A 22,148-nucleotide genomic window follows, 5' to 3' on the forward strand; every position below is an offset into this window, starting at 1 on the left:
ATTATTCATTTAGTAATTAGAATGACTATGAATAGAACAAAATTCAAGATTTTAAAAAACAAAATTCAATCGGACTTCTAAAATAGCAAGCATTTAAGGGATTAAAATTTCAATTTTATAGAAGTTTACTCTATTTTATTAAAGATACTCGCTCTTTTTTACCGATAAACTTTAAAAATCGAAGTCATTCTTTACTTACTTTACTTACTTCTTTGGTGAAGGCGCATAGGAACCCATTGCCGCATTTAGAATTCGTCGAAAGCTGGACCTGTCTTTAGATAACTTCTGCCAGTCTCTAATCCTCAGAATTTTTGCATGGTTGCTCACACAACAATTCCATGAGCTCAAATCAGTAAAAAAATTCAATTCTACCATCAATTAACTAATAAAACATTCAAATAAATTCAAGAATTACCAAAAAACTTAAACTAAAATTCTCATGCAATTTATGTTCATCCAATTCCACAATTAAATGATTATTAAAAATTAGAACAAAGAAAATACCAAAAAATTAGACTTAAATTGTCCATGTCATTCCATTATTAATATTATTCCTCATTGTAACTTCTTTTTCCACATTTCTCATGTAAAACTTGGGAAATAAAACACATGAGGACGATTAAATATAGAATTTTTATAAACTTTAAGTGATTTATGAATTTTTTAAACTTTTCCACATTTTTTGCGTCATTTAAGCTAGTTTTTGTTCCCATTAAATATGCTAATTACATGTGAATAAGCACTAAGTAACTGCCCTGACTCATAAAAAGTTTTTATTTCAAGTTTCATTAATTTTTTAACTTAAAATCTCGTACGATCGACGTCTTTTGCATACTCCTTCATTAACAGTCATCACTAATTGACCTTTAAACAGTGATTTTTTTTCTCACTGTTGCTTAATAATCGATAAACATTGCAAAGAATAAGAAAAAGTTTGTTTTGTCAATGGGGAAAAATTGCTGCGTAATTAAGTGAATAGAATTGTTAGTTTTATGATGTTTAACTTGAAGTTCTTTGAAATTATTGATTTTTTTAGAGTTTATAAAGCACTTAATTTGAATTTTCTTAAGGTTTCTTCATTAATAGCTCAATTAGGTTCATTATTTTTGAAATATTTAGTCCAAAATTTCCAAAAATCTCCACAAAATGCGCTACAAACCCCCAAAAATCCCAAATAATCATTTCCCATCCAAAAAGCTTCTTAAGCACATAACAACGAAACATTACCGAATATTTATACAACAATCAACAAGAACGTAAATGTGCGCATTACTTACCATACATGTGTACATTCTATTTCAAATTTAAATAAAGAAAAAAAGATTTTTTTTATTTTAACTTCAAGCACACAAAATTCATTAAGCAGACATTCTTTTTACCCATAAAAGAAGTGACGCTTAATACACAAATGAGTGATACTTATGACGTCAAATAAAAACCTGACGGATAATTGAACTTATGATCTTCATCTATTCATAATGGATGTTATTTGAGAAGATTGTACATGAGGAGATGTGGATAATAAAAATGGAATGAAGGAAGAAGAAATTAGTATATTTGATCGTCTTTGTGGTTATTCATCGCTGTTTTGTGTACATTAAATGATGATGGAGAAGAATTACTTTGTAATTGCGAACTTTGAGGTGGATTTGGACTTTGGGACTGGGAAAGTTGTGAATATTATAACGGAGGTTGTAAAGTGTGATTTTAGAACGTTAAATTGGCTGGATTTTAGGAGTATTTACTCCAATTGACGCGACGCAACATTTGAGACCTGGAAATCTGGTTCAAATTACTTTTAAATTGACTGTTAAAGCTAAAATCTGAAAATTTAAGATTTTCTCTAATTTTTTCCATTTTTTGCCCGATTCAGCATCAAGACCCGATCATTAGAATCAGCAAAAATCATGTAACACAACCTTTAATCCCACCAACAATGAACTAGATCAAAATCATAATAAAACACCTATTTTTGCCCTTCTGCAACACTGCAATTAAATTAATCGTATCATTATCAATTTAGGTCATTATCATGTGTGTCACATTTCATTAATATCGATTATATCTTGACTTATAATGTGATTTTAAACTAGTCAATGCAATGTCAGTGCACATCATGTAATTAAAGTCTCAAAAGGTTATTAATAAAAGATCGTGGTTGGAGATTATAAACTACTCAGAATTAAATTGGGGTTGAGTTTAATTGTGATTATTTGAATTTGCATGAAAAAGTCACTTTTGAGATTTAAGCTGTCTTGATTTTTAAAATGAATTAAGTTTTTATGAATTGCACGTGTGTTAAATCACGTGGATTGGAACTTTAACAAATATTTGCAAATTTCCTTCTTATTTTAGAAATAATATTGACGATTTCGTCCAATTAGAGTACAAAATAAATCTAATAAGCTTGTAGTTCAATTTGTTGCACGATATAATGAATTTACATACAATTTTAGAATATTATCAATGATCAGTTGTTATAATATGAAATTATCATCAATTCTCATCAGTTAGCGTTTATCTTCGTTCAAAAATCAAGTATTTTGTAAACAAAAATCCAGCATTAGCTCTAAAATGTGTTTAAAAATTCAACAACTTTTCAATATATTTTAATTTGTGTTAAAGATTATAAATTGACGTTATTATTTATATAAAATAATTCAATAAATTCAAATTAAAGTTTAGCGCTAAAAATTTCGATTTTTTTGTGATTTTTTCGCACTTTACTGCATGATTTATGGAAGACAATGTAAAATGCTTTGACTTTTGGTGATGTTTTGTAAATTAACAAAAATAATAATGACATGCAAGTGAGCGTGCAGAAAAGTATTTTTAAAGTTTGATTGACGTAGTGCAAAATATTATGTAATTAACATTATGTGGGCGTTTTGCGGTATGTTAGATAAATTCCGAGTCGATTCACGTCAACATTTCAAAATTTCATACAAAATTTGAGTCGTCTTCGAGCTCTGGATAAATAATAATACAATGAAGGATTTGATGATTTTGAAGATTTTGTCAAAATATAGCACAATAGGCGTAATTGCTCCAGAATCCAGCACTAACGTGACTCTTAAATCGAATCTGACACCAATTAAGAGTCACATCGAAATTTATTTTTGATTAAAAATATAAAAAAACTTCTCATAATCAGTCATATCCGATCTTTATGCACATAAAATTTTGCAACAATTCACCTCTTCAATATTCCAAGTTTGTCTGTAACCCGAAGCCGCAACATAAAACTCAAGTTTAAATCATCCTATGATCATTAACCGAGTAAATTTAATTGAAAAGATTTTTGATACAAGATAATTATTCCATCAATTAACAACGCCATAATTTCATTATTAAGAAAATAGCAGCGAGAGAAAGAAGGAAAGAAATTATGAAATAATGCAATAAGAAACCATAAAATGATTTAACGAGTCGATTACAACATCGATGAATTACTTGGTGTTTATAATCACTCAAGGTGTAAATGATATGTATGCTAGTTGGGCTGGTGAAAATGGTTGAGTAATTGAGGTAGTTTGTGTCATATTCTGGGAAAATCCGGGAAGGTTAGCTAGAAAATGCTTGTATGAATCACACAAATCGGTTAATCGATCAATAATTTAGCATCAAGCCGGTCATAATCTGAATTGGTTTGAATGTGGCACCATATGCTACGGAATCAGTTTAAATTTGGTTCCATACGTTCAGAAATCGGTTTAAAATTTGACACTAAATGGTCAATATTCTGTCTAAATCTGGCACCAAATGGTCAATATTCGGTCTAAATCTGGCACTAAACAGTACGGATTTGGTCTAAATCTATCATCATGCCAAAGCCACACAAGTCTGGTGCCGGATTTTGAATCATTTAACCGTCATGTGTTGTTCGGGATGACGTAAGACTAAGATTGACGTTACGGAAGTTTAAAGAGTTGCCAATAGAATTTTCAATCACGGGATTGAATTTTAAGTAATCTTGGATAATCCCAACAAAAATCCCGAGACTCACTACATCATAATCACGGGTCTGGAAACCCCAATTATCAAAAAACAACAGTCAACAGCCAAAATTCCAACTCAATTCTGACAAAACGTTCACAAAAGAACGCGACTCATCAAAAAAATAACATGCAAAAAATACAAAAAAAGTGATGAAATGAAGAAAAAAAAAAAGAAATTAATTTTATAAACGACATCACATGTTGCTGCTACCTGTGATGTGACACTCACATTACAGAATAAAATATAAAAAAAAAATTATGCACAGTCATTGAAGTTCAAAGACAGTCGAGTTGAGTCATTTTACGAAATGGAATGCTTACGTAGCAGAGAGATGAAAAATCAATGTTTATATTAAGTTTTAACACAAGGCTTACACCTTGAAAATTTTATTTTACTCTCATTTATCTATATGTGAATATTATTGTTGTTGTTATTACTTCATCTGTGAACAGCACACGATGACCATCAAGTTTTTTTTATTTATTTAATTTAAGTTTAATTTTTTAATATGAAAATGAGCTTTTAATGGATGTTGTATCTTTACTGTGGGAGATGAGTTAAGTCAGCAAAGATACATTGAAAAGTTGGACATGCAAAAATTTTCTAAAAATGTCCTTGTAAAGGAATTAACAGAATCTCGATATTTCTTGGATTATTTTGATTCGGGAATCGGATTTATTGAGGAAGTCGAGGTCTCTGACTTCGATGCTGACCAAATGTCAAGTGCATACCTTCTAGTTGTATGATGAGACCCTGATATCGCTTTGTATATATCGTTGGGGACCGAGCTATGTGCCGGGATAATGGACATTAAAGGGTAGAGTAATAGCCAGAGCCTAAGCACCTTGTTTGAAGGGTGGCAGCTGCAAAAATCAGACTAGAGGTGATAAAGCCTACAACCGATCATTTCCGAACTTGTACACTTGTATAGAGAAAGCAGCTTAAGGTAAACAGGAGTTGAAGCCAGCACCTTGTCTAATGAACAGCCTTTCGTTGTAATCCAAGCTCCACATAGGAACATGATCTAACTAAGCAATTCTACTTCCTCAAATCCCTAATTTTCCTGCAAATCATCCAAATTTAATTCAATAATGTCAACATCAACCATATTAATATTTAAAATCTCTACAGGGGAAAATGAAAATTACATTGATCGGAAACTTTTTTCATGTCCTTTTCACAAATATTTCATGCACGAATGCTGCTGAAAGGGTAGACATACAGAAAATGAATGTATTTGAATGCAGGAAAATTTTTTCTCCTTTCTCTTTTATTCCATATTTCTCTGCATGTATGGGTCGATGTATTAGAAGATTTATGGTCAAAAAGAGTAAATTTTGAGGTTATTTGTAATCAATAGCTTAAGGTACTTGGGGTAATAGTGTGTAAATTTGTTTTTTGGGGATTTTGGATTTAGTGTGATAAATTTAGGTTGAAAATTTAGCTGCAAATTGACTTCAACTTTAAAACTAATGAAATGTAATATTTTGGATTAGTAGTTTAATATTTGGGCTGAATCCTGGGATAGCTTTAGTCAAGAATAGCTTGAGTTAAAGATAGCTTGATATTCTAATCTAATAGGAACCTAGTCAGGAATTGCCATCCTTAGACCAGACTTGGTATAAAAGGGTTTTCTTGGAATATTCAAATGGAATCGAAAATTAGCAAGTTGAATCCCAGTAAAAATGGTATTTTCAGAAGGTCATGTATCAAAATTGATCTGTACGACTGGCGAAATAAGCAATATATCTTACACAAAAGCCACACAGCGAAAAATTCGACGCCAGTGTGTCTTTTGGATTTTTAATCCGCTCAGCTGTTGTCTTAGACAGTCTATGAAGGGTATTAGAAGAGTATTTTAGCATTTTAGTCTGCTTTTCTGATGCTATTGAGTTAAGAGATCTGAAATTCGACACCAGACCAGCATGACTCTGGAATCTTGCTGGATTCAAACGTAAACTGCCATTATGTCAGATTCACAACGATTTGAGACTGAATTTTCGAATCAATTTGCCAGAATTGACATATTTATTTTGAATAAATCTTTAAAAAGTCCCACAAAATCTCAATTTCCTCGAAAATCCAACCAGCAATAAACAAATTTCTCCCATTCAAAAATATTCCAAAAAAGGAAGAAAATTCACAAATGTCCTCAATTCATAATTCATAATAAAATACAAAAAAACTTTATCCATCTCACAATATTTCTCCATTTTCATGCATGATAGAATCTTCAGAAATATTTATTCTCTGAGTGATTTGAAATGATTCGAAACAAAGTGCATACAATTTTATTGAAATTGAAATATTCTTTAGTACTTCATACTTCTTCATATTTCTAACAGTAATAGAGTAAAATAATATTCCCAGAGTACTTGTAAAGTCGTATACTATCTCACCCTTTTCTTTGTTCGAAACGTACACAAATACAAACGAAGTAAAAGCACAAACTTGCAACATATTGTTCATAAATTTCATTCTCTCTTCCATTTAACTGCATTTCTAGTATTTTATTCTACTTCTTTGTGATGTGATTTTGAGGAAAATGTTGAGATGTTGATGTGTTTTGTCTTTTTGGATTTGTTGATGGATTTGATGAGTTGGAAGTGGATTATAGAAGTATAGAGACGTATTCAGGGACAGGGAGCAGTCTAAGCCATTTTTTTAGGCAAAATACAGCAAATAATTGATTATTTCGGCTTTAAAATGATAAAAACAACCTAATCCAGTAGTACGCATCCTGTGTGCCGTCAAAATGTCAAGGACCGTTTGTCGCTTGCAATTTTGACAATGTCTGACAAATCCACTACAATTAATCATCAATAAAAACACAAAATAACGCAATTCCTACAGTAAACAATCAACAGACTGGCATTTAAAGACAAAAAAACCCAAATCCCAAATTTGCGTCACTAAATAACACAGTTATTGATAGCAGTAAATATTAATTCTCAACAAAGTTAATGACATTCAGACAGAATAAAAAAGAGGAAATTGAAAAATGCAAATTAATTTAATAATTCTAGTTCCTGATCAAAAAACCCAATCATGTCATTGAGAAAACCCCACAACCAGATCAAATGCGTCTTGATTCATCACCACCAAGCACCTTCACACGTTATTTCATTCTAAACGTGATAAAATTTACGAGCAACTCGAGGAAAGGAATGAAAAAAAAAGCCAGAACGAGAATGAAATGAAATTTACGTTTGCCAAAGTCAATAATTGAAAGAAAAAACTTTTTTTTTATTCTTTATCGCTACTTCTTCCCTGCTGCACGAGAACTTTATTTTCATCTATACTTTATTTTCATTCAATTGCTTCTTGCAGATTCGGTTTTGAGTTGGGAAACGTGTTGGCACGATTTTTATTTTTATTATTTCATATACTTTGTGTATTAGATGTGCTTCATATTATTTCATTCTCATCCTGTGTGTCAATGTGTGCATCTTAGTATTAGATGCGTCTTTGATTATGTCAAAAATTGCAGAAATGAGATAATAAACATCGAAAGTAGATCGTTCTGAGTGCTATTGGGGAAATAAAAAAGTTTAGCTTTTTTTCAAGAAGGAAATGAAGTTTTTTGATATTTCAAGTCAAGTTCAGATGATTGGCAAAAGATTTCCTCAGTTTCTTGTCATGATGACTTTTAACTTTTTGAGTTCTTAGCTTCATCCTGCATTTTTAAAAAATCTTTATAGTTTTTCTTCATCAACTCATTTATGGAAGCATTTATTTAATGAATCAAAAACCAGTTTTTAAAATTCAAGCGATACCTGAGATATATATGAATACAGACATTCCATTTAAACTAGTCAGTCATTAGATTTAAGTCCGTCATTACTAGATTTAATTTGTTTTCAAATTCTTAACAGATCTAAATAAATTAATGTTGTGTCAGATCACAATCAGGTGATTTTTGTTATTGAGGGGTCTCGAGACTGAGACTTGCCAGTTTTAAGATTGATTCTAAGACTTCCCAGACTCAAGATCGATTCCAAGACTTCTTAGTTTAGAGACCGAGACCAAGACTTTTCCAGTCTCGATGTCTAAGGCTTCCCAGTCTCGAGACCGAGGCCTAATATTTCCAGTCTCAAGCCCGCGACGAAGATTTTGCAGCTTCAGGTTCGAGTCCAAGATTTTCTAGTCCCGAGACCCACACCAACAATTTTCAGTCTCCTTCCTTCCAGTCTCGAGACTGAGATCAAGACTTCTCAGGTTGGGACCGAGACCAAGACTTCTTAGACTCGAGAAAGTAAGTCTCATTTTAGGAATTCTTCCGATTTTTTTCAAGATTCGTTAAAAAAGCCTTTATTCGAACAGCACAACATGTTCACTACATCTCAGCTACGTCATCATATCAATGTCAAGACGTCAAATGACCTAGACAACAACTTGATCGCTGATTTTGACCCATTTTTACATTGAATAATGTGGCTTAGCACATTGTGTCGTTCGAATTGCAGCCTCGGTCACCAAAATTCATCAAAATAAGGGAAATCACGTCTTTTTTATGCATATGTCCGCAATTAATCAACAAACATCTTTTTGCCATATCCTCAATCAATTCTATTTATAGAAATGATATAACCGGAAAGCCAAAACATTCTGGACTAAACAAGATTCATAAAAAAGCAAATCTGATTAGCCATGATACCTCAAAAAATATAAATATCTGCATAAAATCTTCATAATTAAAATATAAAAAAATTTTGCATGTCATTGAAATCGCTCGTCTCGTTTCGTAACATTCATTTACATATAATGTGGACCGTGAAGCTGAAAACACATGGAGATATATTTTTATTTACTTAAAAGACCAGTTTCTGTATAGGGCAATGACTTTTTCATGGATATATTATTGATATATTGCAATTTTGATGGTCATGAATATTGTCGTGTGGGATGATCGTCTATGAAATTCGCTACTTATGGCATCAAATTTATTATGAAACATCAAAATAATTTCTACAAAATTTATTCCTCATACTTAACTTACGATACGTTCCAATAAGCACAGCAAGCGCTGTTTCAAAACTCCAAACATATTTACAGCTCATAACACAATTAAAGCACTAAATAAGTTTTAATTTCACATATCCGCTTAACGAGTTTATATCCCTAAATTTCTAAATATCTTGATAAAATCATAAATAAACACAAACATTTCAATCTAGTGCATCATACCCGGAAGCTGTTTACATTATCCATGCACAGCACATGCGAGATGCATAAAAATTTATATCTCAATTAAGTCAAAAAACGTATAAATTTTTTCCATCTTCCAAAAAACTTTTCAAAAGCATCGGGAAGTAAGAGAAAGGAACGAATACAATAAAATTGCAGTCTTACTGCTTCAGCAATTCCCACGAAAAAAAAAATCATTTTCCGAAAGCTAATAGAATTGAGATAATAGATATTTATTTATGTTAACAAATTGCATGCGGTAACAGTATACTTTATTATCAAAACACTTCAATAATACAGCTCGTGATTACTTTTTTGCTACTAGATTGTTGTTGCCTTCATCTTCTTCCCCCCTACCCTTCATTTTATTATCTATATATCGTGTATAAAAACGGAATTGTATCAAATTATATTAATGATGGGTTTTCCGTCAAATATCAATGTTATTTGTAAGTTTGATTGCATTCGTAAGAGCAGGAAATTTGATTCTGGTACACAGATATTTTGTATATGTGGATTTGAGGTTGGAAAATTTGTTTGTTGGGGAATTGTTTTGTCAGAAATATCAAGAGATGAAGGATTGTTGTTGAAAAATATAGTTTGTTGGGTAATAACAAGGTCATTAAGTGGGATTGGGATAATTCTGACTACATTGATGTCCAAAGTCGATAATATGAAGGAGTTTGTTGTCATTGCTTTGGATGGCAATGAATAGGGTTGAAATTGGGCAAGTTTAAAGCCTAGTCTGGATGTACTACAGATGACAATGAAAAAGACAGAAATTGAGCAAGTTTAAAGCCTAATCTGGATGGAGTTGGTGTCTGACTTGGTGGACATTTGGACAATTTAAAGCTTAATCCAGCAATACATCAATCACATGTTGCTTCGTGCTATTCAGAAACACAAAATAACCCTAAATCTTGACTTTTAAGTACCAAAGTAAGATTCCTAGTGCAACTCATCATCGAGCTTTGCTTTCCCGAAATTCCAGCACCGGAAGATTTTCGGGATGGGACGGGACTGTCCCGGGATTTCCGTCCGGTATCGGGAAAGTATATATCGAGCGACTTTACCGGAATAGCACAAATCGGTTAATCAATCGAAAATCTGACTCCAGTTTGGCGTAAATCTGACTTAGAGTCTTATTCAGTTTCAATCCGACTTTAATCCGATAAAATGCCTGAGTCACGCCGTTGCTGCACTTTGGATCAATTAACCGATTCGTGTCATTCGAGTTTAGTACACGATTAAACACTAGAAAAAATTGCAATTTTTACAAATTTTTCATAAAAAAATCGTAAAATTACAATTTAATTTGAACAAGTATTGGAAAAAATACAAATTTTCTCGAGATTGTCTGACCCCTAATCCTAAATAACATCAAAGAAATCAAGCATTCATAAAAAATAAACAAAATTTCATGAAAATCCATCGAAATTTCACATAAGGATTCAAATCTTCTATTTCTACATAACAAACATATGTGGGAACTTTCGTATCTTCACATTCACAGCATCTTGTTCTCGAAAAAATGATGAGAAAATGTTGTGGATTCATGCTTTAATGTTCTCATCTTATAAATTCCATGTGGTTTCCTTTTATAACGAAAATTCCTCAAAGACTTTGAGCTTAAAAATATTTTAATTTCACAAAAGAATTCCAAAAAGTCAACTTAAAAAATGCGTGCTAAAATTCGTCTATTTATGGATCATGATGAAGATTTCACGGACTCGCGGGGAAATTTCAAGTTTTATTGCCAACAATTTGCATCAAATTTATTGATTATTAACGTTATTTATCCACAAAACCTTACTAATTTTATTATTTACCTGACTTTGACACACATGCATGAAATGACGCATAAAACACACGTCAGCAGAATCTCTGCTGACGTATTGATGACTTTTAAATTCTTTTTCATCTTCTTGTTCAGTTCCATTGGATATTTTTCTCTTCTCTTCATTATTGACGCTTCTATACATTGTATTTACTGTCAATTCTATTTATAGAGATGTTAAGTCTCGTGTTGAATACTTTAGACTTTGTATTTTGAACTCATGAGACATTCTTTGGATTTTTAATGAACCACATGATTTGTCTACACCGCTGATAAATATTTTAATTTGTCTACACCGCTAAAGACAGTTTTTAATGAAATCAAAATGCCATAAATTCAATTAAAAGACGCAATGATACTTAATTCAAGGATTATTCATTGGCATTGACTACATTTTTATCTCTAAATTCCATTACACAATAAAACAAGCCAAATTCATCACATTAGTGCAAAAAAATATACTAAAAATCTAGCATTGACCCAGAAGTAGATAAATTTGTTGGACACAAAAATTTATCTTCTCATGTTACATGCATGCAACAATTCCCACAACTCTTATTAGTTTGTCCCAAAAATTGTTGACATGGAATAAAATACGGCTGCTTTTAAAGGTACTTTGGGGTCTTTGAGATTTTATTTCTTAAGAATATTTAAGTGACATTTGCGGATATTGCATGTATTTTACGAAAATATGATTATTTATATTGGGTTTGAGTAAATAAGAAATTTTTTAAGATGCTTGTACAGTTTGTCTTAACTTGAATAATTCTCAATATCATGCGATGCATTGCATATGAGTCATTTATCATTTTCCTTTGAAATATTACATTTAAGACAATTTTGAATAATTTGTGACAAATTACTCTGTTCTTTTGTCGACACTATCTTATGAGCTTTGAGCTGGATTACCCCGGAAAGCACAGGGAGTAAAAATGGATGATAATTTGGGTCCAGAGCGATTTGACTCTGACATAGAAGCGTCCGGCATCTCTTAAAGCGTCTCCAATCCCTCGTCCTGCTCTGACTTGATTCCGAACCTTCGACCAGTTCCACGTCGTGTATTTTTTGGATACTACATCAAGTCTAGTAATTTTTAGTTGATTGCTGAACATCACAATTGCTTATACTTGAACGAACGTGAATATATTGTAATTTACTGAATAATTGGAACGAGAGCTTGCATTAATACCGCCTTTTATTACGTAACGCAAATATGAGAGTTACCCAGGGAGTTACCCCGTTCCTTATTTCTGGTGGGATGGTGTCTGAGTTGTGTCACGTAATAAGAAAACGAACTCTTATTTCTGTACTATTATCCAGAGTTGGGAGGACTCCGAGAGTCGGACTTCATTGAATTTCGATCGGGTGCCAAAGTCGGTCGTCCAGTTTTACTGGACTAGAATCAGACTTCAAAGTCCGACCCCAGTTAAATTCGGATTCCAAAATAAATTCCTGCCCACTCTGCTATAATCGTTATTTTGTGACCTTTAAAGAGACATAATAATGCACTTAAAGATACTGTCAATAATGCAATTTTAATTCTGTTCTCTTAATACCGTTAATGCATGTGATAAACTTTCCTGCTACACGAAGTGTATCTGATTAACTTTTATTTACCATCACAACGAATTTTTTTGGCATAAATTCTCAATATCTTTTGCCAAAAAAAAAAATAATTTTCAACAATTAGCTTTAAGTCCCTCCAACAAAAACATAATTGAAGACTTTATTTTTATTACCTATCAAAATTAATTATATTTGTACAGTATGCTTTTCGAATGATCTCGAACGTTTCATTTTTCGCATAATGACTACTGACATTTCAACCCAATACCATTTAAATCGTAATTATTGAGAAAAAAATCATCTTAAATTAAATGAAATATTAGCAAAGCTTCTGTTGAGTCAGTGCCATTCAAAAAATTGGTTTTTTTGGGTATTTGCAATGTTTAATTTCATAATTAAACCTTCGTGTATGTACCACACATTGTGTTACTATTGGATATAAATGATATAACAATTTGTTACTGTGTTGCATAAAGAAACAAGTGTTTTTGGGTTAGTTTCGTATGTAGAACATGAATAGCGTCTTTAATTGATGCTCTTGGGGGTAAATTAGGTAGAATTTTAATTTTTAAGCTTAACTCATTACCAAAATGCAGTAAAATTAATTAAAACTTTTAATAATGCATGATAAAATCAGCAAATCTGCTTAAAAATTATTCAACAATTATCAATGTGTTTTCAGTAATTCAATAATTACTATCAATTGCAAACCATCCAAATCCCCATAAAATTATCAAACTATCCACCCAACACATGTTATAATCATGATAAAAATTCAATTCTATTAGACAATGAATGTAGCAAAAATTTTATTATCTTTATTGATTAACATAAAACAAACCTATCAGTTATTCTGAAAGCATTAAACATTTTCATTGAAATTTTGTTATTGAATAATAAAAAAAAAAATTGAAAAGCAAGACAAATTAAATAAATTTAAATAAAAAGAGTATATGGTTATAAATAAATATATCATCAGCATTAACATTAACAAACATAAATCACTGTATCAATGTGCGTCGAGTGAATCGAATGGAAATCAATATTATTACGCAATATCGCAAAACATAAAATGAATTTAATCTTGATATACATAGATTGAGTGCAGAATTTTATGAGATTTTGGGGTTTGGTGATGTTGAGGTGTCTTAGGGGGTGCTGTAGGGGGGTGACGAGTTTTGAGGGATTGTCACTGACAGGTTGAAACTCGCTAAGACAATCGCTACGTCAGTTGTTGACTGCAAGGTCGCTTCAAGGCATATGGGCTAACACAAGGTATCCTGTTGGCTGTTTTGTCCTATTTTTATTGCAAAATTCAGAATTTCCCGGATCTTGTCCTTCAAAAATCCAAAAATTCCTCCAAAAACCCAAAAAATTCTCCCAAAACCCCCTCTAAATCTGCGTCACATCCACACCATAATTCAAATAATTCCTACAATTTTTTTATTATCATTTTTCCAAAAATCTGCACATTGTTTTGATATCATTGATTGAATTTTATCTCATTGCTCGGCCTAGCAAACAACAATAAAGAATAATATAGAAAAATATTTTCGACAATGCGACATTTTCATTGTCTGTATTGCTGTTTTGCTTTTTGTTCATGATTCGAATATTGCCCGACAATTTATACAAATTGTTTTTAATTAATCTGATAAATTAACATTCAATGAGAATGTTTTCTCATTATGGCTGGTCATACCCTTGTGGGGATTGGTGTTCATGAATTTTGGAGGGGTTTTGGGGGGTTTTTTGGGAATTGGATGATTTTATGGTGGACGTTTGATACTTACTTGGTTACTTCACTGGCTGCGCAGATCAATTGTGATTCATGGCTTTCCTTGGTTTGCGTCTTAAGCTGGTTCTGTCGCAGGCAGCCGCTTGCCAATTATCAATGTCATATGCCAAAGTTTTTTCGTCAAAAAACCAAAATTTCTGTTTTTAAAGCAAACAAAATCCAAGTAAAAATCCATAATTAAGAAAAACGAGGTAAAAATGGCAAATTATTCAGCAAATTCACCAACAAATCCCCACAAAATTCCCACAAGGAACTGAAATAATATCCGGTGCTTAAAAATCAGATACAACAGAGAATAATGTTCCGATTGACGATTAATTAAGGTTGCAATTGCATTGTTAATGCATTTTTATCTCATTATTTTCAATTTTAATTCGACACTGCACTCGATTGCGCTCAACAAAATTAAATGTAGCAATGCTTGTCATCTTTAAGTGGAAGGGGAAATTGTCTGTCAATTTATAAAATCGTAATGAAGTTTGAATTAAAATGAGACAATTGTTAGAGATGATGAAGATTTTTGAAAAAATTACTCATTGCGTAAAGGCTGCAGGAAATTGGAATATGATGTGGTTTTGTGGTTTTTGATTGAAGGATTTGATTGCGGATGCATAAAAATATATTGTTTTGTGGTGATTATGGTGGAAGTTATTGGAAATTGTGTGTTAATTGAGCAAATATGGTTATTGACAATAAAATTTGTCAATATTTGAAATTAAAGAGCTTTTAAAGCTTTAAACTGTTGCTGATCTTTAAATTCTAAATTGCATCCTTAAAGTTTCAAACCAGAAACCTCAAATCATCCAAATTACCGACATATATGTCTACAAACTCACTTAAAGTACAGAAATAAATAATAAAAATGTTCCAAATGAAATTCAATTTATTTCGCACTCATTCTTGATAAATGCGAAGGCTAACAGTAGGAAAATAGAATCTGTCAGCATCATATTACACATCCTCTCGTTTTTGTGTTGAAAAATATATATTTTTATGAAATAAAAATGATGAACAATATTCTCAGGCGACCGCTCCACACAAGCAAGCATAAGCCGGAGAGTGGAATGAACGGATAGCATGAATACTTTTTATAACAACAATGATGAACTGCTGAATGATAGATTTGATTCTTGATCTCTGAAGATTAACTGAATGAAATATCTCTGTTATGTATGGATACATACAAAAAAAAAGTGGAATGTTTGGGGTTTATATAATTTTTCATATTTTTTTATGTGTTGTGGCTGGTATGTTGTGATTATGGCTGTTACACCTGTGAGTTTGGGAGACTGTTGTGTCTATAATTTACTGTTAATGTGGATATGGAATAGTTCTTGGAAGCTATTGTCATTATAAGGACTCGAGTACGTCATAAGACTTGATGTAACTTGCTATGTTCCTAGAAAGTCAGCAATCGAGACACATTATGTGTTAAAGAATTGAAAAAGGATGTCGTTTGAACCAAAATTTGGCCAGAATCAGTCTGAAATTCGGTCAAAATATGAGGAAGCTTGGGAATAATTGTTGGTCGGTTCTATTAATGATGCTCCTTCAAAACTGAACCCAAGATGCGAACTAAGCCTCGCAACTAGATCGGCAAATGAAAAAATGCTTCAAAAACCTAATACGATCTGAGATTGAACCCAGAATACTTGGCAAGTCAGACCAATGCTCTTCTAATTAGGCTACAGATGACATTCCCAATATTATCACCCTTACACCCTCAAAAAGCTGCAACATCGCCATACCCATCATCTTCAACTTAACGAGTCTAATCTCCAAGTTCATAGGACATAAAAAATTGTATTACATGTGACAAGCATCATTCATATATAATATGAAATAAATAAATGAATGAATGATGTCGTAATCATGATCTAAACAACAGGATATTACTTTATATTGCTGAGGTAGCGACCCTCATGTCTATATATAAATATATGAATGAATATACGACAGCATCATCATCATCGTATGGTGAGAATCATAAAAGGAAAATTTTAAATGAAGAACTTTGCTGTTGGCAATTTGTCTTCTTCTTTTTTTATGTCAAATGTCTTTGGAAATTCTAAATCTACGTCATAAAATCTGTGAGAATTGGAAAAGAAATTTAATTTTTGTTTAAGTTAAAAGCTTCGCAGAATATTCTTAAAAGCTTTGTTGGAATTTGAGAATTGCTTTTATCAATGAAATGTTATGAGTTAAGTTGAAATTTAAAGTAAATTAGATAAGCTTTCGAGGAAGAAAGGATTAAGACAAAGAAAACAAATTCTGGAGAACAAGTTCTAATGAGTATTTAGCTTAAAAGCTCAAAATTAGAAGATTAATGGTTTATTTTTATGATTTTTCAGAATTTTTTCATTCAAACTTTCTAAACTTGACTAAGTTTGAGTTTTTCTTACCTGTACGGTCCAAACGGCATCTTCTCGACTGATATCCATGATTTTTCATCATCAGCTACACAACCCTATGTCTATGGTGTTTACTGACCTTTTATTAGTTGTCACTAAAGTCGTATTACCTCTAATCCCAGAAAAACTACCATTCTCCGATTCTAAAGACTTCATACTACTCGTCATACAATTCTTCTACCCAAAATTCACCTCACAGGAAGCAGTAAAACAAAGATAAATTACATAATGTAATTCTTTTATGTATTTCACAGTGAATCAAGAGGACTAAGTAAATATACAAGCTTAACTACAAGAAGCGGCAATGTTATAACAAAACATGTAGCATTTTTTCTGTTACCGTCTGTGTTTTTCTTTTCTTTTTTTTTTCATTTTATATGGCATAATAAAATAATTTTTATGTTGATTTCTCTCGTACATATGCGAAAGTAAAGCACAAAGATGAAGATGAAGAGGAATGAAAAGCATAGAAAGAGTAGATGCTGTACATGAGAGCATGCATTGAGGAGGTGGGGATAAAAAAAGGGGAAATTATTGCTGTTTGCCTCATTTTTGTTTCTCTTTCGAATTTATTACTCGCTTTTATACACTTGGAATTATTTTTTATTTAATGTACAGTCTTTTCATATTTATTATTTTTTATGTTTAAGTGAAAAGTTGTTTATTTTTTTTTTCTAGTTTAATGAGATGTTTTATTAATAAAAAAACGCATCATAAAAGAAGGCAGAAACAATAGAAAGTTCAACTTGATATGCTTTTCAGTTAAGCTTCATTTTAATTAGGATAAAACATGAAAAATGCAAATGTGAATGAAAAAGAGCTTTGAGTTTAGTATTTCGGAGAAGTTTGTTGCTTTATTTATGTTTTTTAATAAACACGGAATGTTGTTAAAGCTTCATTATTCTAGTAATTAATCCTCTATTGTTAATTTTATGTTGAAAGTTTAAGTTGGCTTTAACATCGGAAAAGCGGCAGTGAGGCAAGTTGTTATGACTTTCTAACAGTCTAGCAGCCAGTTCCAATCCTGGTTCAATCGTTCAATCTCAAGCAAAATCTAGCAGAATTTGAGTGCCTTTTCGCTTTTCTAGTCGCGCAAACTCCGTTTGTATGATTTATTACACATATGTGCATATATTGTGGCTAGGTACGTTGCATTGATAAAGCCTGGGTCATGGACAAGTCATGGGTCATGCAAAGTTTGACAAAAAGCTAAACAAACCATCTTCACGACAGAAATAAGTAATGCGAGAAGATTAGGGGATTGGTGAAGCCAAATTCTGACCCCAAAACTGACCAAATGTCAAGCATCTTTGATGGCCGAGCTTTAGGCCGGTATAGAGATGCGTAACAACAACCTTCCCTCTTGTAAAAGCCCCTGCCGGCGTATGCACATGCATTTATATATTTAAAACCTTTTTAGGCATTTCTACCTGAATGTGGCAGCACTACAATCAAGATGGTTTACAACCTACCATTTCCGAACCCAGCAAGTACAAAAAAATCCAACAAAATGCACTAAACCCCACAAAAACTACAGAAAATTTCACTTGAATTAACCTCACTTTTTAATAAAAGTAACTTTATTTTCCCCAACTACCATACAACATGAAAAATTAAAGCCACATTCCATCCCCATGAACAATAAATAAATTTAATTCATTCTAGACCATGCAAATTTATACAAACATACCCACATACGCCATACAAAATATGAATATCTTAATCACATTACTTGTTCAACAATCTCATGTTGTATCATAATTATTTATTCAGTTTATTATTAAATGCCATGTGCACGTATGATATTAATATACAAATATTGTTTAAAATTTAAATCAAAATTGAGGTAGACTGAGATGGACTAATAGAGGAAAAATTTGAGCATAATTAACTTAAAGTATCCATGACAAGATATCAATTTCAAAGGAAATTTAGGATTTGTATTAAAGTCGAGGTTAGTCCTGTGTGGACTGCTTACTTCCTTCGCTGCCCGTACAGCTCAACTGTGATCCACAGCCTCCCTCAGGTGACGTCTAAAACAGACTCTTTAGATCCTCAACATTTGGATTAGTTTTGTGAATATTGAAAATTCCGTCTGTTCCGGTTTAAATATTCAAATCTTAAACTTTAAAGCACAAGCATGGCAAAATTTATTTTCATAAAATGCTAATTATTTATTAACGTTCCAGAACGTTCGCAAATTAATAAGATTTTCTAATTTTGCTGTTGATTAAAATTCAAAATATAAGCAAAAGAAGTTTAGCATAACAGCATTAAGGCAGATACCTAACAAGACATTGTTTTTTTATATACATTATATTTCCTCTCGCAACATGCTTAAACTTAATTACAACTGAGCCGTATTTAAGTTAAACAGCGAGACATAATTAAACAATTTTTTTTTCATAAGCTTTTGTTGTAGACTTAGCTCATTGTGAATATTCAAACAGATTTAAAAGCGTAGATGAAATATGAATTTGTCATGCTTATCACACATTTTAAAGCTGAAGTCGGTGCAAAGTTTGAGGTTTGTTGAAATTCTTTGTAATTGTTGAGATATTTGGAATTGATCGTGCGTTTTTACAAAGAAGAGGATTATTTATGGTTATTTGTATATTGGTCTAGCCAGACGGCCTCATGGGTCTACTTTAGGACTTACAGATTTATGGCTTGATACCGAAGATTTCGTTGTACTTTGTCATTACTTCAGAGTGGCTCTTGATAGACATTAGAGCTCTATAAATCATTATTCGTAACAGACAATGAGCATACATACTTAATAAAGCATTCTTATGAGTATAGTCAATCAATACAGTTGTGTATGCTCAATTTTGATGAGCATGTGCCGGTCATGAAGACAACAAATCGTCAAAATACTCTGAAGATGCTCTGACATCGTCGTAAGAGCTGTTTTTGACTTATTAAGACAGCCAAAGATTTTGAATGCTTGCTTACCTTAAAGAAACTTGATGAGCATGCTCATGAGCATTGCTTTAAGTCAACTCTGCTCTGGATAGCATTCTCTTTGCCTGTAAGGTGTTCTGAATAACTACAAACTACAATCCATTCATACCATTTTACCCAACATGAACAACTTTTTACTCTGCTTCCGTGCATTAAAAATTTTTCCAACTCGAATTCCACACTTCATTAATCAAATAGTATAACAACTAAACAGCACAAAGCACCTACGATTATTATTTAATTATTACACCAGAAAATTACTTACTTCTGCTTTTTAATCGTAATCACGCGAGTGCAATTTTATGAAATGTGAAAATAAAAATTATGAGATGCAGAAAATTAAATACTTGAATTTAATTTTATAGGTGCTGAATACAACAAAAGCACCTGGGTTCTATGGATATTTGATCAATTTGTCCTTTAATGGAATTGAACAGCATTTAAATAAATAAAATTTTCCATGTAACTCCGGTCTGTAATTAGACTAGAAATATCGAATGAAGCATGCTGATTTGATGTCCTGCACTTAACATTTAATATCGATTCTACTGTGACATAGGATATGACACAAAAAAAATCTACCTAAAATCCCCAAATTGCGTCATATCCCATTGATGACTAAATCAAGGAAATTTCATTCATTTTCATCCAACGAGGCCATAACTTCCCCTTTAAATAAAAATCATTCTATGGAAATGTAAATTGAAATTCTCGTAAAATATAAATTTACTCATGAAAATAGCCCACACTGTATTATTAAACGCATACAGTTGGAAATTACCAGTTTTTAATCTTTTTGTTAAACGAACGAAATAAAAACACTCACAATTGAGCTGTTTGTTATAATTAATAATAGCAAATGCAATGTGGATATGTGGATATTTACAATAATTAAAAACCTCACGAGGTATTCAAATGAAGAATCAATGAATTGAGATGTGAATCATATCTCAATTTTTAATATGAATTGTGTGAATTAATTGAACGGATTATTGCTTTGTGGTTGATTTATGGGGGATTTTCCAAATCTTTTCTATTTCCTAGTTTAATTTCTCGGATGTAATCGATCTATTCATGATTTTCATGAATTCTATACTTAGATTTTCAATGAAATCGGAGTTTAATAAAGATTTTATAGAAAAATTACAAATCGTAATGTAAACTGAGATTATGAATCGGAAAAAATAGATTACATTTCAATAAAATTCAAGCTAATTGATCAAATTTAAACATTGAGGTGAAAAACCCAAGCTACTCAATGCGGTGTGCCGTATTTTTTAAAGATTGAAATCCTACGTCAAGGCAACTTCGCTTTTATCGTTAATACGGCGATGTAACAATTTTCTAGTGAACAGGAAACGCTGTCCAGGAATATGGGGAAATAAATTATTGAACTATAAGAATTTGTAGCTTAACTCAACCTATGCCAGCAACTCGAAGTAAGGAGAAGTAGTCCATACTGAGTCTATTTTGACTTAAAGCTCCTTATTATTATTATTATTTATTATTTTTTCTTCTTTTCCTTATGGCGTCTTAATGTTAATTAATGGATCATTGTGTCACTCTGCTTTATTCCTTGAATACTATCTCGACTGACACAAATGAAGAAAGCTTTGCCACGGAACTTGTAGGGCTTCATAAAAGCTCTTTTATTAACACTTTGCTATCCGTTTCTAAATTGTCGCCATATGAAAGCCAAACGAACAAGGCTTTCACTTCCGAGTGAGACAAATAAAGAAGGCTTCGTCACTGAGCTTTCAAGGCTCTGTAAAAGCTCTTTTTAACCCAAAATAGAAGCCTTCTCGGTGTGACTTCCTTATGGCTCCCAAATTGAGTCGGCTATTAACACCACTTTGGGCTCCATAGTGCAGTCTTTTTCATTTATATCGCTTGGAGATGAATGCTATAATATCTTAAATACGATAACATCTTAAATACAATAACATATATAATATCATAGCCTCAAACTCTTAAAATCATCCAAATAACAATTCATTCCTCTCAAATTCAGCCCAACATCAAAAAACTTACTTTGTAAACTTCAACCTACAATACGGAAATAATTTCATTTTATTTCCCAGAAAAACCCATCAGTTCATTTCAACTTAACATATCTAAATAACATTTTTATTACTCCTGGGAAATGTGTAAAAGCTAAAGTTGATTTGCATAAAATCACAAACATTTCACTTAAAAATTTTTGAATTTGAATGGAAAATTCCTGTAGAAAATTTTGATTCATTTTTCATTACATTTGAATTTTAGAATGTAAAATTTTTGATTTACTTCAGGATTTATTGCTTTGGTTTTCGTGTGTCATGTTTGGATGGAAAATTTGATTTTATTTCTGTGAAAATTATTAGTGTTGGAAAAACACTCGAAAAAT

At 31.8% G+C, this 22,148-nt stretch overlaps 1 protein-coding gene across 1 annotated transcript in view; it reads left to right on the top strand.

Moving 5' to 3' along the window:
• The window catches only part of LOC139086888 (ABC transporter G family member 20-like), a 57,993-nt gene that overhangs the window by 1,109 nt on the left and 34,736 nt on the right, over positions 1-22,148 (top strand). The gene's annotated exons all lie outside the window — the stretch shown is intronic.

Source organism: Chironomus tepperi, unplaced genomic scaffold (assembly GCF_022539635.2).
Source record: "Chironomus tepperi strain 1889 unplaced genomic scaffold, CSIRO-AGI_Ctep_v1 contig_89, whole genome shotgun sequence".
Lineage (NCBI taxonomy): Eukaryota > Metazoa > Arthropoda > Insecta > Diptera > Chironomidae > Chironomus > Chironomus tepperi.